The 13,323-nt window shown below is 40.8% G+C and overlaps 1 pseudogene; it reads right to left on the bottom strand.

Moving 5' to 3' along the window:
* On the bottom strand, window positions 1–4,128 carry LOC103725285 (annotated as a pseudogene).
* Window positions 4,129–13,323: the final 9,195 nt, after the last annotated feature.

Below are 13,323 nucleotides of genomic sequence, written 5' to 3'. Positions count from 1 at the left end.
CTATTCCTTCATCCGCCTCTCATCATCATCTCCATCTTCTTCTCCTTCATCATCATCATCCTCTTCCCCTTCTTCTTCATCATCCAATGGATTTGGCCAGATGTCACCTTTGACGACCTCGCCTAATTCATCTGCATCAGAACGGTCAGTGAACCAGGTGAAGCAGCTCTCTGATCGACGTCACCTCTTCCTGCTGGCTTTATTCTGGGCTTGACTTGAGCGTTTGTCAGCTCCTTTCCAGATTTCCGTTTGATTCCGTGGACTTTGAAGATGGATCACCGCTCTCATTCAGGTGAAGTTCTTTGGAGAGAACTTTATTTTCAAAGTAAGGATTTTCATCAAAATAAAAATCTACTCTGTACCTGATTTTATAGCTTCAAATTCTGTCCCTTCAACTCTGGTCAAACAATGCAACACCTCTTCATCCTCCACCTCAAGCAGTGCAGACACTTGTGAATGGTTGACAAATGTTGTTACCCGAAAATGTGGGATTTTGGTGATCAATTCTGACCTCTTCTGAAAAAATGGTTGGCGGAGTTTGTTATATTTCTGTTCTGCTTTCAAAATTTCCTCACTGGCTTGTTCATTAAGTCTGTTTCATTTAGTGCTTCATCAATATGTTCAATTGCTTCTTGTCCTTTCTCTCCCTTCTGCGAGCCGGGGGAAGCCCACAAGCAGCCAGCTTCAGGGCAGCCACAGGTCTGGGCTTCTTGGGCTGAGGCAGGGTGCTGATGGAAGCTTCCAGGCCATGGCAGAGGGAAGTCCTCCAGCTGCAGGAAGCTGGGAGCACAAGCAAATTCTGTCTTTGTGGCCCTTTGTTTTGCAGCCCAGTGATATTAACATATATTTTGATACTAGGAAGTGGGGCGTTGCTGTAACAAATACCTTGAAAGTTGGAAGTGGCTTTCAAATAGATAACGGGTAGAAACCAGGAGAAGTTTGAAACGCATGATAGAAAAGGCCTGCATTGCCTTGAAGAGATGGTTAGGAGTATATCCGGCAAAGATGGTTCCAATGAAGCCTCAGAAAGAAATGAGCCTGTAATGAAATACTGGAGGAAAGCTGATTCTTCTTATAAAGCAGATAAAATAAACGTAGAAAGCAGGACTAGTAAATAATGAATATGGATATTTAGCCGACGAGATTCCTTTATATTTATGGAAAACATACCCAAGTTCCTCTTAACTTGTTATTATACAATGCAAGAGCAGGTATTGTTGGGTAAGAAACTGCCACACAGAAAGAGTCAGTACTCAAGGATTTGGAAATTCTTAATCTACACAGATAGTTGTAGATAAGAGGCAGCATGTGGCTGAACAAGGGTCGATCCAATCAGCCATCTAGCAGAAGTCAGGAGCAAGGTGGGGGGTTCAAAAGAGGTCTGCAGAAGACCCTCGTATAATCTTTGACCCCTGTGAATTCCCGAAGAACAGTAAAGTTTGTGCAAATGTCCTGTGAGCAGGAACACTGCCGCTCCACACTATGTGGCCTTGGATGAAAAGCAAGGACGGAAGCATTTGTCTGAAAGAGGAGCCATGGATGCCGAGCTCAAAGCCACTGCCGTGTGAGGCTCAAAGACAGAAAGAACACCAGCCCCAGGTTATCATTCTGTGTCTTAATATCTAACGGAATTGTCTTTGCTAAAGCTAAACACTAGACGTTAATGTCGAGTGCCCACGGTGTATTCGTTAATGGATTCATTTTGTGCACATGTGTTTGTGACGTGTGTTCCTGAGTATAGGTCTGACTTTCGTCTCTTTTTGCCAGAATCAACGCTAGTGTTCTTTATTTTTTTTATAAAAGGAAAATAACAATGATTCATAAATGACATTTTGAAGAATTAGATATAGTTTCTTGATGTCTGTTTACGTAGTTCATTCTTATATCACGTCATTATTATAGTTCATTGCTTCAGTCTTACCCCAGAGCTCTAGCTTGATTTATTTATTTAAATAAATGGTAAATTTTTACCTTTTTAGTATGTTGATAATGAAGCCATTTTACATGGCTTTAGGGAAGCCAGGTAAGTCATTTAATTTATTCCGATTTTGTTTGCATATTCATCGCAACTAATACATCAGCTACAGTTATTAATTTCACATTTTGGTTTTTAAAGAAGTAGTTTATTAATTCATCATTAATCGATAAACAGACCTTCTGAGTGAGTTTATTAGAGTAGCAAAAAAAAACTTCTAGGGAGAAGCCTAGTCAGAATAGAATCTCAGGTCTGGATAAAGATCCAACTTTCCAATTTCACCGGTCAATCACCTGGTCATAAGGCCACCCTAGGAAGGCAGATTCACCTTCAGAGAAGGGAGTTAATGAGGCAGTGAGGTTTTGCTGCCCAGAATCCCCACCTCGTAGTGATGGAGTCCTAGGTGATATGTGGCTCTCTGTAAGTTTTGCCGCTTTCCTGAATTCTTCAGAAAAGCGTACTTCCTTTTTTCTTTATACCTCTTTTCCAACCACGCAATTCCTTAACCCTCTGGGCTGCCTTAACATTTTGTGTTTCTTTACTGTCTCTCTAAAGCTCCCTTCTCCCCGAATGTGGCTGCGGGTCCACACGTGTCTGTCTGACCTCCATGGTGGCTCTAAGCAGGCACAGTTTTGTGGCTTCGTGGCTTTCTCCCTTCCTTCCATTCGCCTCCTCGGTATGGTTTGCCTGCACTGAGGAGTTTCCCTTAAATTCTAATAAAATCATCCTAAAGCTTCCATCTGAGTCCATCCTTAAATTCTTTTATAAATGAGACTAAGGACCCTCTAAGGGATCCTGTTTCTCCCCTATATCTAATTTACTCTAAGTTAGAGTTTGATGAACAAGAAAGTCATAACTAATACAAGAGATGATGTAAAAATTTAGAAAAGGAGGAAATTAGCATTTTTTTTAATTTTTTTACTTATTTATTTAATAACCACATAGCATTTCTTAGAATAAGTTAGTTATTGCCTCTCCAAGGAGCCAAGACAGGTCAGCTCAATGACTCCTCAATGAAGCAAACAAAATGTCTCAGTGCTTAGAATAGCCTAAGTTGAAATCAGGCTTCTTAATGGCTCTGCTGCATCTTACCCACAGACTGGAAAGTCTTGATCACAAGCAAGGAATAAATAGGGTGCAAAGAATTTAAGTCAAAATACATATGACCCAAACCTTCAGTGGGCAATAAACTGTCTCACTCATTTCTATTTTGAAAAAGTAATTCAAAATTCTGCACGAATAAAATACTTTTTTTCCTTTCAAACTTTTTTTTAATTAACTTGTCAAGACCCAAATGATGTATCGTTCGTTACTTTTAATATGACTGCTTTTCAAACACAAAATTTCTATGACAAAAATCAGATTTACCTGACTAATTCTAGGCTTTTTGTGAAAAAAATTTAATAAAAGGCTTATTTTTAGATATAGCCGCTTGCTTCGTTGCAGATACTTTGTATAAAATCAACACATTTCAAATAAAAGCATTCAATTATTATGTCCCTAAGTTCGATTAAAATGAAATTTTAGGTCATTGTTTTGTTCCCAAATTATGGGAACGTGAGTGAGCACTGGGTTGGCGTGAAGTATGGTCCTAGACAAATATTCATCATGGTTACACTGGTTCTCAAACAGGGAGCACTGCTCCCACCTGACTGCACATCCTCCTGTCTCTGTAAGAGCCAGAGACATTGTAGAGACTGTATTTCCCCAGGTCTGGAGAAGACAGGAAGTATCCCACCTGCCGTCCTTCTGATGGGCCTTGGCCAAGGACGTCCGTCTGCTGTGCGGTACCTGACTGGGTCCCCATTGTTCTTACAGCAGACATTCCTGTGAGGTGTCTTTTCAGTTTTTGTTTTGTTTTGTTTTTATTACGACAAAAAGAAGCCCAACTCAGGAAATACAGAGACAGGAGTTTGAGTACCAAAAAATTACATGGTGCGGACTATAATGACAAATTGGAAAATCTGCGTGTCCTACTTAACATAAATTTTACCTTTTTACCTTGTCTGAGAGAGGACATAGTCTTTAAACTTATGCCTTTTGCCATCCAACTTCTTCTCGTGGGCAGAAGGTGTCATAGGGCAGAGACAGAGCTGTAGTAACCTTCGAGACTGCTGAGGTTTTGTACACCGGTAACACAGGACGTTTATCATCGTTGCCTACCCTTAGGATTTAAGTTACCAGATGAAAACATGGGAGTTCCTGTGGTTTGTGAGGCCCATTCGTCTGCTGCTTCCTCCAGGCCAAAGAATAGAATCCAAGTTCTACCTGTGGTCCTGGGGAGAGAACAGACAACCTGAGCTACCCCGGGCATTGCACACTCTGCTCGCCAGCTCTTCAAGAGTTAATCCAGCTGGGCCTGTCAGTCACCTGGCCAAGAGTCCACTCTGCCCGGGAAAGCTGACTCACTTGAAGACACGCTAAGAAGAGAGGATGAATTATTCCCTTAATGAGATAACGCACTCGTCCTTCCCAGAAACACCTCTCCCAGACGACCGGTCCAAGCAGTACTTTTTTTTTAGCTCTGTTTCTTTTGGATCCTGGCCAAAGCCTGAGCATTCTTTCCAGACCTGCTGCGCTTTCTGTCTTCGGTCCGGAGCCACCTTCCACCCTGTCACCGCCTGTTGGCCATGCCGCTGCTTACAAACGGCCTGGCTGTGCTTTTCCCCTTCCTCGCCGTTTCCGGCAGTTGCCCGGATTTACAGCTTGCCTACTTTGTTTTTCTTTCAAACTCTAATAAAAGTATGCCTAGACTTGCTTCTGTGTCTTTTCTAAATTCTTTCATTAAGGAGATGGAGAACGGCAAAGTGGGAAGCCCAATTTCCCTGAAAATAACAGTTTTCCAGGCTGGCAGATGTTTCCCACCAGGATTTTTACTGGCAGATCCCTGTTTACATGTTTACTTCCATTTAGTCTTTTCAGTGTGCTTTCTGATTAATATACATTAAACCCTCATGTTTCCGAAACAGAAATTTTGCAAATTTCATGCGAACCTGATTTACTGCTTAGAGTATGAAAATTTTTAAATATCATAAACAATGCTGCAAAGAACATCTTGGTGTCTAAATTGTTGTTCAGATTCCCAACTTCTTCCATAAGAATTCCTAGAACTTCATACTAGATCAAGCATAAGAACACAGTTAAAATCCTGCTCTATACTTCCAGTTGCTTTCTGAACGTTAAAACTGTCAGTTCATATTGTAAAAACTCATGATGCTCAGACCTTGATAGCACTGAGCATTACCATTTCTGCCTCTGTCAACTTCAAGTGAAAAGAGGTGTGTGTGTGTGTGTGTGTGTGTGTGTGTGTGTGTGTGTGTGTGTGTCTTTTCCAACTGCATTTACTTGTAAATCTTTTTGATACTGATTAGTGCTTTTCCTTAAATTTTGCAGTACATTTATAAGTGTAAATCCTTTCAGAAACTGTAATTCTCATGTTCTTCCTATTTATAACTTTGTCATTGTTTATCTTTTTTTCCTTTGTTTTTTTTTCTTCTACAGTGCTGAGGATTGCACCCAACCCTCACACATATGAAATGGCTGCTTCCCTGCTGACCTATTACTCCCAGCCCTGTCTTTGCCATTTTTATTAGATATTTCTTTAGTCAGTATTTTACCTTTTAATTTTGAGGACTCTGCATCTTTTAAAAGCGATCAACTCTATTACTAATTTACTTTGTAATATCTTCTTTTTATTAAGCTCATAAAATTCCTATTTACTTGGAGGTTAATTCCCCAGATAGTTCTGTAACTTCGTATTTCAAACTAATTTCAAACTCAACAAAATGCTACAAAAATAGCCTAAAGACATGTCAAGGATCTTTACCAAGGTCCGTCAGCTTTTGGTACTTTACATGTGTACTCCTTGGCTTTGTCATCTCACTCTGTCTCCCATGTGCACATGTGTGTAATTTATTTTTCCTGAATTATTTGAAAGTCGATTGCACAATCATGACCCGTTACTCCTTAGTTTTTCCATGTGCTTTCCTAAGACCAAGAGTATTTGGCTTCCATTGCCACAGACCGATAATCAAGTCCAGAGAATTTAACATCAGTATTCTGTTTTTATCAACTTAATCCATTATTCTAGTCTCTTCTTCTGCCCTAGAGTCCCTCATCACACTTTTACCCCCTTCAAGTCCGGGATTCCGTCTTTGGCCATCAGTTGCATTTTGCTGTCCTGCATCTTTAATCTCATTTAACCTGGGTCAATTTCTCAGCAGCTTTGAATCTCCCAGTACCTTAGCTTTCGACAAGCATGAGTTCATTGTTTTGTAGAATATCCCTCACCTTGAATTTGTTTCTTCATGGGTTGATGCAGGTTATGCATCCTCAGTGACGTCATGTCCTTCTCATGACGTTACATCTAACACCACGCAACTTCAGTCATGATAGTATTAGGTCTCTCTTCTGTGTAATTAAGGATTTTCTTTTCTGCAATAAACAACAATCTCCAAGACAAAAAGTTGCCATCATATACCGTCCTCATCAAACTCGGCCCAGACTTGGCATCCAATGCTGACTCTGGCTCTCACCGGTCTTTACCATGTAGTTGTAACATGCTGGTTTCAAACTCTGCTTCAGTCTCTACACTTATTGAACAGAAGAGTTATTTATAGTATGTGTTCATAGATTCATTTTTAATCCAATGTTTATTTTTAATAGCTTTACTTTGTCTTTTATCTGCTCTGTTGATTTTTAGTATAGGTGATTTTATTACTTACTGTGAAAATGCTTTGTCCTGAGAGAATATTTTATAGAGTATGACTATAATTTCAAATCATTTTCATAATCATCCATTTTATTTCCATTTGAGTTGCCCTTCACTGCTTAATAAACCTCCTCAGAACAGTGCCTTCGCACAACAATGTATTATCCTCACAGTGTCCATAGATTGGCTGGGCAGCTCTGCCGGTCCTGCGTGGACTCACTCAAGAGGATTCAGTTCACTGGACAGACGATCATGTGGCCTCGTTCATAGAGGACTGAACCTCCACACGTTCTCACCGAGGCCTCCTCACGTGGTGATCTTAAGGCATGCTCTCTAAGTGCTAGAGAAATTGTGGTGTCAGCATTAACTACAGTAATCCAGATGCTATACCAAGGGACGATCCCAGGAATCGGCACTACTCAACTCTCCAGGTCTCTCTTCTGCAGTGACATTAGGCAAATGGATTAGAAGTGAGCCAAACGCCGCACTCACAGACCACTTTGCCACTTTGGCTGTTTGGTGACCTTACACAAATTACTCTTCCTTTCATAACTTCAGTTTTCCCTCAGTGGGGAAAAAAAATCTGCCTGGCCTACTCCAGCCTTATGGATATCAAAAGAAAAGTTTGCGAGGGAAAGCAGGCCGTGCATTGTGACGAATGTGGTAAGAAGGTGACAGAGTTGACTAGTGATAGAATCCAGGAACACAGCTGGCTTTCTCCTCTTAACGCTCACCAGCACAAACACGAATTGGGCCAGAGGCTTTTGAGTCTTTCCCAAATTCTGATTGCAAGGCGCAGGCAGGGTGTGGCAGCTCACACAAGGCCTTCACTGCAGGGCAAGGCCATCTCCCTTCCTTTCCTTAGGAAAGGGTTACTGGCTGAGTGGGAAGTGTTGAGGATGAGTGAGTGTTCCTGGGAAGTGGGTGGGAGGTGGAGTAACAGTCCTGGCCTAGATTGTGTTTTTCAAGTTTGATGCATGTCAGTGAAATGGCTTGTACAGCCTGCTGGAGCTCTGGAGAGTCAGAATTTGAGAGCTGGTGGGTGAGAAATTGCCATCTCTCCCTGATTATTCACCCACTCTTAATTCTAATCTTCTCTCCAAGCAGTTTTCTAAAACTCAGGAAGCCAGTTTCTGTCTTGGCTGCTCCTCAAGTTCACATTAATGTAGAAAGGACAGAGTAAATTCTAGATCATCTTTTTCCTACTGAACCACAAGCTTACTTTTTCAACCAAGCTGACAGACAGGAGATGTACCCATGCATTAAAAATAGAAGAAAAATAAAGTTCACTCTGGTCAAAAAGGGCCCTTGTCTCCCTGGGTCCAAGGCCTGTTCCCTCCCCTCCTGACACTGGTACTTGTCCTGCCTCCCAGGTCCTCTTCCGTGAACTGAGCATGTACTGTGTAGACTACGTGAGCTGACATATCAAAGCTCCTGAACAGTGCTCCACACATTCCACTGTGTGGAGCCTGACAGGTTCTTTTTCACACCACACTAGATTACCATAGCAACTGCCTATCTGGTCTCTGGTCTTGAACCTTTCTTTATGTCTAATCTATTGTCCCAGGATTAATCTCTCTTAATCTCCATTAACCACCTCCCCCTATTCGAAAGAACAGATTATCTGTTGTGTGAACTCTAAACAGCTTGGCGTTGAAGGCACTAGCATGATCTGTCTGTGCTACCTTACCCGACCACTTCCCTCATACCTCCACACCAGGTCTTCCAACCTTCAGCACCCTTGACATCTGGGGCAGGATAATTCTTTTTGTCACAGGGTGCTGTGGTCTTCGTTGGATCGGATGTGTTTTCTCAGCAGCCCTAGAGCAATGATTCAGTTGTAACAACCACAAATGTCTCCAAATACTGCCAAATATCTTCCAGGGGATCAAAATCTCCCCTCCAAAAGGAGTACCACCATTCCACAAACCCCTTCCTACTTGCTGTGCATTCTTCACAATTTCTCAACTACGCTTAAAGCAATCTTACGTTGTTTCTTTTCTCAAAATATATTAATGTTTATTTGGTTAAAATATGTATGACGTGAAATCTTCCATTCTAAATGGCTCAGCAGTAGTAAGTACAGACACCTTGCTGTACATCTTTCAGCACCAAAACATCTTCTTCTTCTTGCTAAGCTGAACTCCACAGTTATCAAACAATCATTCCCACGCTCTCCTCCCTCAGCCCCTAGTCACCATCATTCTACTCTCTGAATCTGGCTACCCTAGGCACCTCACAGAAATAAGAATCATAGAATATTTGTGTTTTTGTATCTCGTTTTTTTCCTATTTACGTCTTCAAGGTTCACATGTGTGTGGCATACATCAAATCTTAATCTTTACGGCTGAATAGTATTCCATAGTGTGTAGGTGTGTGCACACGTCTCTCATATGTTTTTTTACCTTACATCTGTCTCTGAATATTTGAGTTGCTTCCACCTTTTGGCTGTTCTGAATAGTATCAATACACACCTAAGCATACAAATATCTGTTTGTGCCCTTGGGTGTACACATGAAAACAGAACTCCTGAACCACATGGTGGTTTTTCTTAAAAGGATCCACCATGCCAATCTGCACTGCAGTTGGACTGCTGCTTTACATCCCCCCAAACATACACGAGTTTCCGATTTCCCAGCAGCCTCACCAACACTTGCCGTTTTCCACTCGGGGCTTTGTTGTTGTTTTAAAATAGCCACTGGGTGAGTGTGAAGTCATTCTTAGGTGCTGATTGGGCGTCTGTATATCTTCTGTGGAGAAAAGCCTATTCCATTCTCTGCACATTTTTAATCAAGTCAGCTGTTACTGTTGAGTTATAAGAATTGTTTATTGTTCTGGATGTTAATATTAATAAACTTATCAGGTGTATGTTTTGCAAATATTTTCTCCCTTCCCCGGATGGCCTTTTCACTCTGCTGGTGATACTTTTTGATGCACAGAAATTCAAAGTATGTTAATGTTTAACTTTTTTAAAATGGTAACAGAAAGGCTTTGAGAGAGCTGTCCAAAACAAACAAACACACAGTACATAATTTAGTGCTTCGTGCATAAAGAATTTACTAGTTTTTGCTGTGACAAATTACTGCAAACTTGGTGGTTTAAAACCATACAAACGTATTCTCTTACAGTTCTACAGGTCAGAGTTCTGAATGAACCTTAGAGGTTGCCGGTGAGACAGCATTCATTCTAGAGAGTTCTGAGGATGTCCATCCCCTTTGTCTTTCTAGTTCCTGGAAGTCAACCATCTTCACCCATCTTCCAAGCCAGCAGTGATATGGTCTCTGGGAGAGTCTTCCAGTAACCACATCTTCCTCTCCTCAGTGAAAAGTGAAGGGGCTTTCAGGAGCTGGTTTGATTAGGTTGACTTCACCCAAATAATCCAGACTAACCTCTCCAGCCCACGGTCCTGAGCCTTTCTTTTTATCACAACCACAGAGGTCCTTTTGTCATACAGGGAATATATTCACAGGCTCCAGAGAGTAGAACATGGACATCTTTGAGGTCCGTTATTCTGCATGAATGGAAAAAAAGTGAAACATAAGTAAACTTGGACTTGGTGCTGTGATATGACTTTCTGAACACATTCCTTCTTCCCGTCTCTGCTGAGCGGCATGATAACTACATCCTCTGGACTTTTGGATGCTAACTGAATTTCTATAGACTCTCAGGACCATCTGCTTTACTGACCAAGATATTTCATGAATTCACACTCTCTTTTCTGGTTTAGAATAATCAATATCAGAAACAGATGGGGTGAAATCTTTCAAAGTTTGTCATAACTTTAAGTGAAAGAAGTTAGAAAAGCCTAGCAAGCTCAAAATGCTACCCTCAAATTAGGCAATATATATACATATATATACTTAGCTGAGGATGCTAGTTACTTATATTCGTTTATCAGTATGTAATAAAAGTAGGCGATGGAATTTTCCCTTAAATCTCAATAAATCTCTGGGGATGGGTGACATTAGACGACACAGACGCAAACATGCCATGTATTTATGGAAGTTGTTTTCAGGACACGTTACACAAAAACCACAATATGATCCAACCCCAATCCATACTCCTAGGGCTAAACAGAAGAAGAAGCACAGGTTTTCTTTCTTTCTTTCTTTCTTTCTTTCTTTCTTCCTTTTTAATCTTTACAAAGTTACCATAATTTTGCCCCCATTCTCTGAATTTTCTGGCCTTCATCTTTTGGGGCAGATTCTTTCCACTATCTGGAATCCCCTTGTTCCCTCATTTACCTGAAAAACTCCTCCTCACCAATTAGGGCCCAGTGGAAATGTGAGTGTCAGTCTGGCTTGGAGGGCATCTATCCCCTTTTAAAGGAAGAGCAATAGAACCTTAGCAGCACCTCAGTGGGACACACAGATAACCACATCTAGAACCTGGAGATATGTATACTTCCCAGTGTGTTCTAATTCACCAACAGAAGAGTATGCAACAGTTAACAGAGATATAGAATGCCAGCCCCAAATGTGTATGTGAAATATTCTGTACAGATACAATGTGCCCAGGACAGAGGCAAGGTCTCATCTCCACACACAGACACCCGCACGTAACGGCCACTCTGTTAGCTTCTATCTGTATCCGCTTTGAACCAGTTCTGCCATGAACTGTTCATTTTAATTCAGGAGTCTTCTTACTGACCAATATTCATAGAGCTATTTCCTGATAGAGTCATAAAAAAAATCAACTTATGTCTAAAATAGCTCCACACTGTGGCAAAGAGACTTACTAAAGTAAACTCTACTTGAACGAAACCAATTATTTTTAAACATCTCATTTTACTATCAAAATATATTTGATTAGTCAGTCAGTTTAGAACTACAGATTAGAAACCAAATCTAAGGACATAGGCTAATAAATGATTTATTGATATTACAATACACATGAAATAATGTTATTATGCTTCCAGAGTTTAAAAATCACCCTGTATAACCTCATATTCAAAGATAAAATTCATCCCCATCAAAACGAATTCTCTGAGATGCTTTTTGTTAAGAGCCCACAATTTGCTTGTTCCCATGCAAACTGCACTATTCAAGTACTGACGAACAATGTCCAAGATGCTCTAGTGGAGATGATGCTATACCATCGTCTTGTCACTCATTTTAAGAGCTTTTTATTGTGAAATAGGAAAGAGCAGACAGAAATTATATGGTTCTATAGAAATGTATACTTCGGTAAAATCACACACATTGCTACAGATTCATACCTCAGTCTGTTTCTTTTTAGACAATCAAATGCAAATGAATGTTGGTAGAAAATGTATTAGTATTTTTTCCAGATCTTCCCGTAGTAGAAGAAAGGACAAGCTGTCCTCTCTGCAAGCAGCGATGTGACAGCTCATCCCGTAAGTCTGGGATTTCTGAGTTAGAGAATATTCTAGCACAGTATGAACAGAAGACTAGTAAATACAGTTCTGGCTTTCCAGAATTCTGTCCAGCCTCTTCCCATTTATGAGGCCATGTCTTTAAGCATGGGAGTTTCTGAGTGCTCCTTGAATTTTGACATACTTTGGGCACACTCTTTCCACAGTCTGGGATTCCCTTCCCTTTTATTTACCTAACAAACTCCTATTTGTGGACTAGAGCCCAGTGGAAATGCCACTTTTGACTAGTTTCTCTGACTTTCCTTGCCTGTCTCCCCTACTGTAACTGTGGAATTAACTTTGCACCTGCGTGTTCACGCACTTCCGTTAAATGTGCCTGGGACCCAGCAACAATCACAGTGTGCTATTGTTTTTGAACATGCACATATGTCACCCCCCTGCCAGATGGAGCCTCTCTGGAGCCTCTTTGTCCCTTGCCTTCCCAGCACTCAGAGCTGCTACACATTCTACCACATGGTTTGCTGAACAGGCTTGAACAGAAGAAATACCTAAGAGATGAGCTTTCTTTTCCCTGAGATGATCTCCATCCCAGAGAATATAGAAATAGCTTCACAAGACCAATAATGAGCTTAATGGTACTTAATATCAATTATGTTCAATCTTCAATTTTAGAAATAGCTTCAGATTTAGGGTTTTTACCAATGGCAGTTAAACAAAGATATTAAAGGAAATTTTATTGCAGCAATTGCTCAAGTTGATACAGGTTTGAGAACAAATCTGATTTAAATACTTGCCATTTACTTCTATTTACCTATAAGATGTTTAAAATGGAACACTTTGGAGTAGAATTATAAAAGTCTCATCTTCAATTGTGAATTATGAGGAAGTCTTTTTACAGCTTTTCAAACACTGTGCTGTAGCTGGTTATTCAAAAGTTCAGATTATCACAGACTGTTCCTCTGCCATAGATTGCTGTAGTGTTCATTCACATGAACCTGTCTCTAGAAAGAGCCCTCGTTTCAGTGAATTCACTGCACACATGGGGGCGTTTCTTGTGGGCCCTGCTTTGCAGAGCCCTATGCCTGCAGGATGACGAGCAGCAACAGGGGGCACCAGCGGGTGAGAAGCCAACACCTTTTCTAATTGCGAAATGATAATCTTTAAAATGAAAACGTCCAGTTAGTGAGGTTGTGGGGAAATGGGCCTTCCCGTAGTATTTTGATGAGCTTTTAGTAAAACAATCAAACTGGCACAGAAAAGCAATATAAGATTATGTATCAAAGGCCTTTTCAATGTTCAGTC

The sequence above is a fragment of the Nannospalax galili genome, unplaced genomic scaffold (assembly GCF_000622305.1).
Source record: "Nannospalax galili isolate Female #2095 unplaced genomic scaffold, S.galili_v1.0 scaffold2369, whole genome shotgun sequence".
Lineage (NCBI taxonomy): Eukaryota > Metazoa > Chordata > Mammalia > Rodentia > Spalacidae > Nannospalax > Nannospalax galili.
Note: the sequence above shows the minus strand (reverse complement) of the source record. Positions and strands in the feature narration are given on the sequence as shown.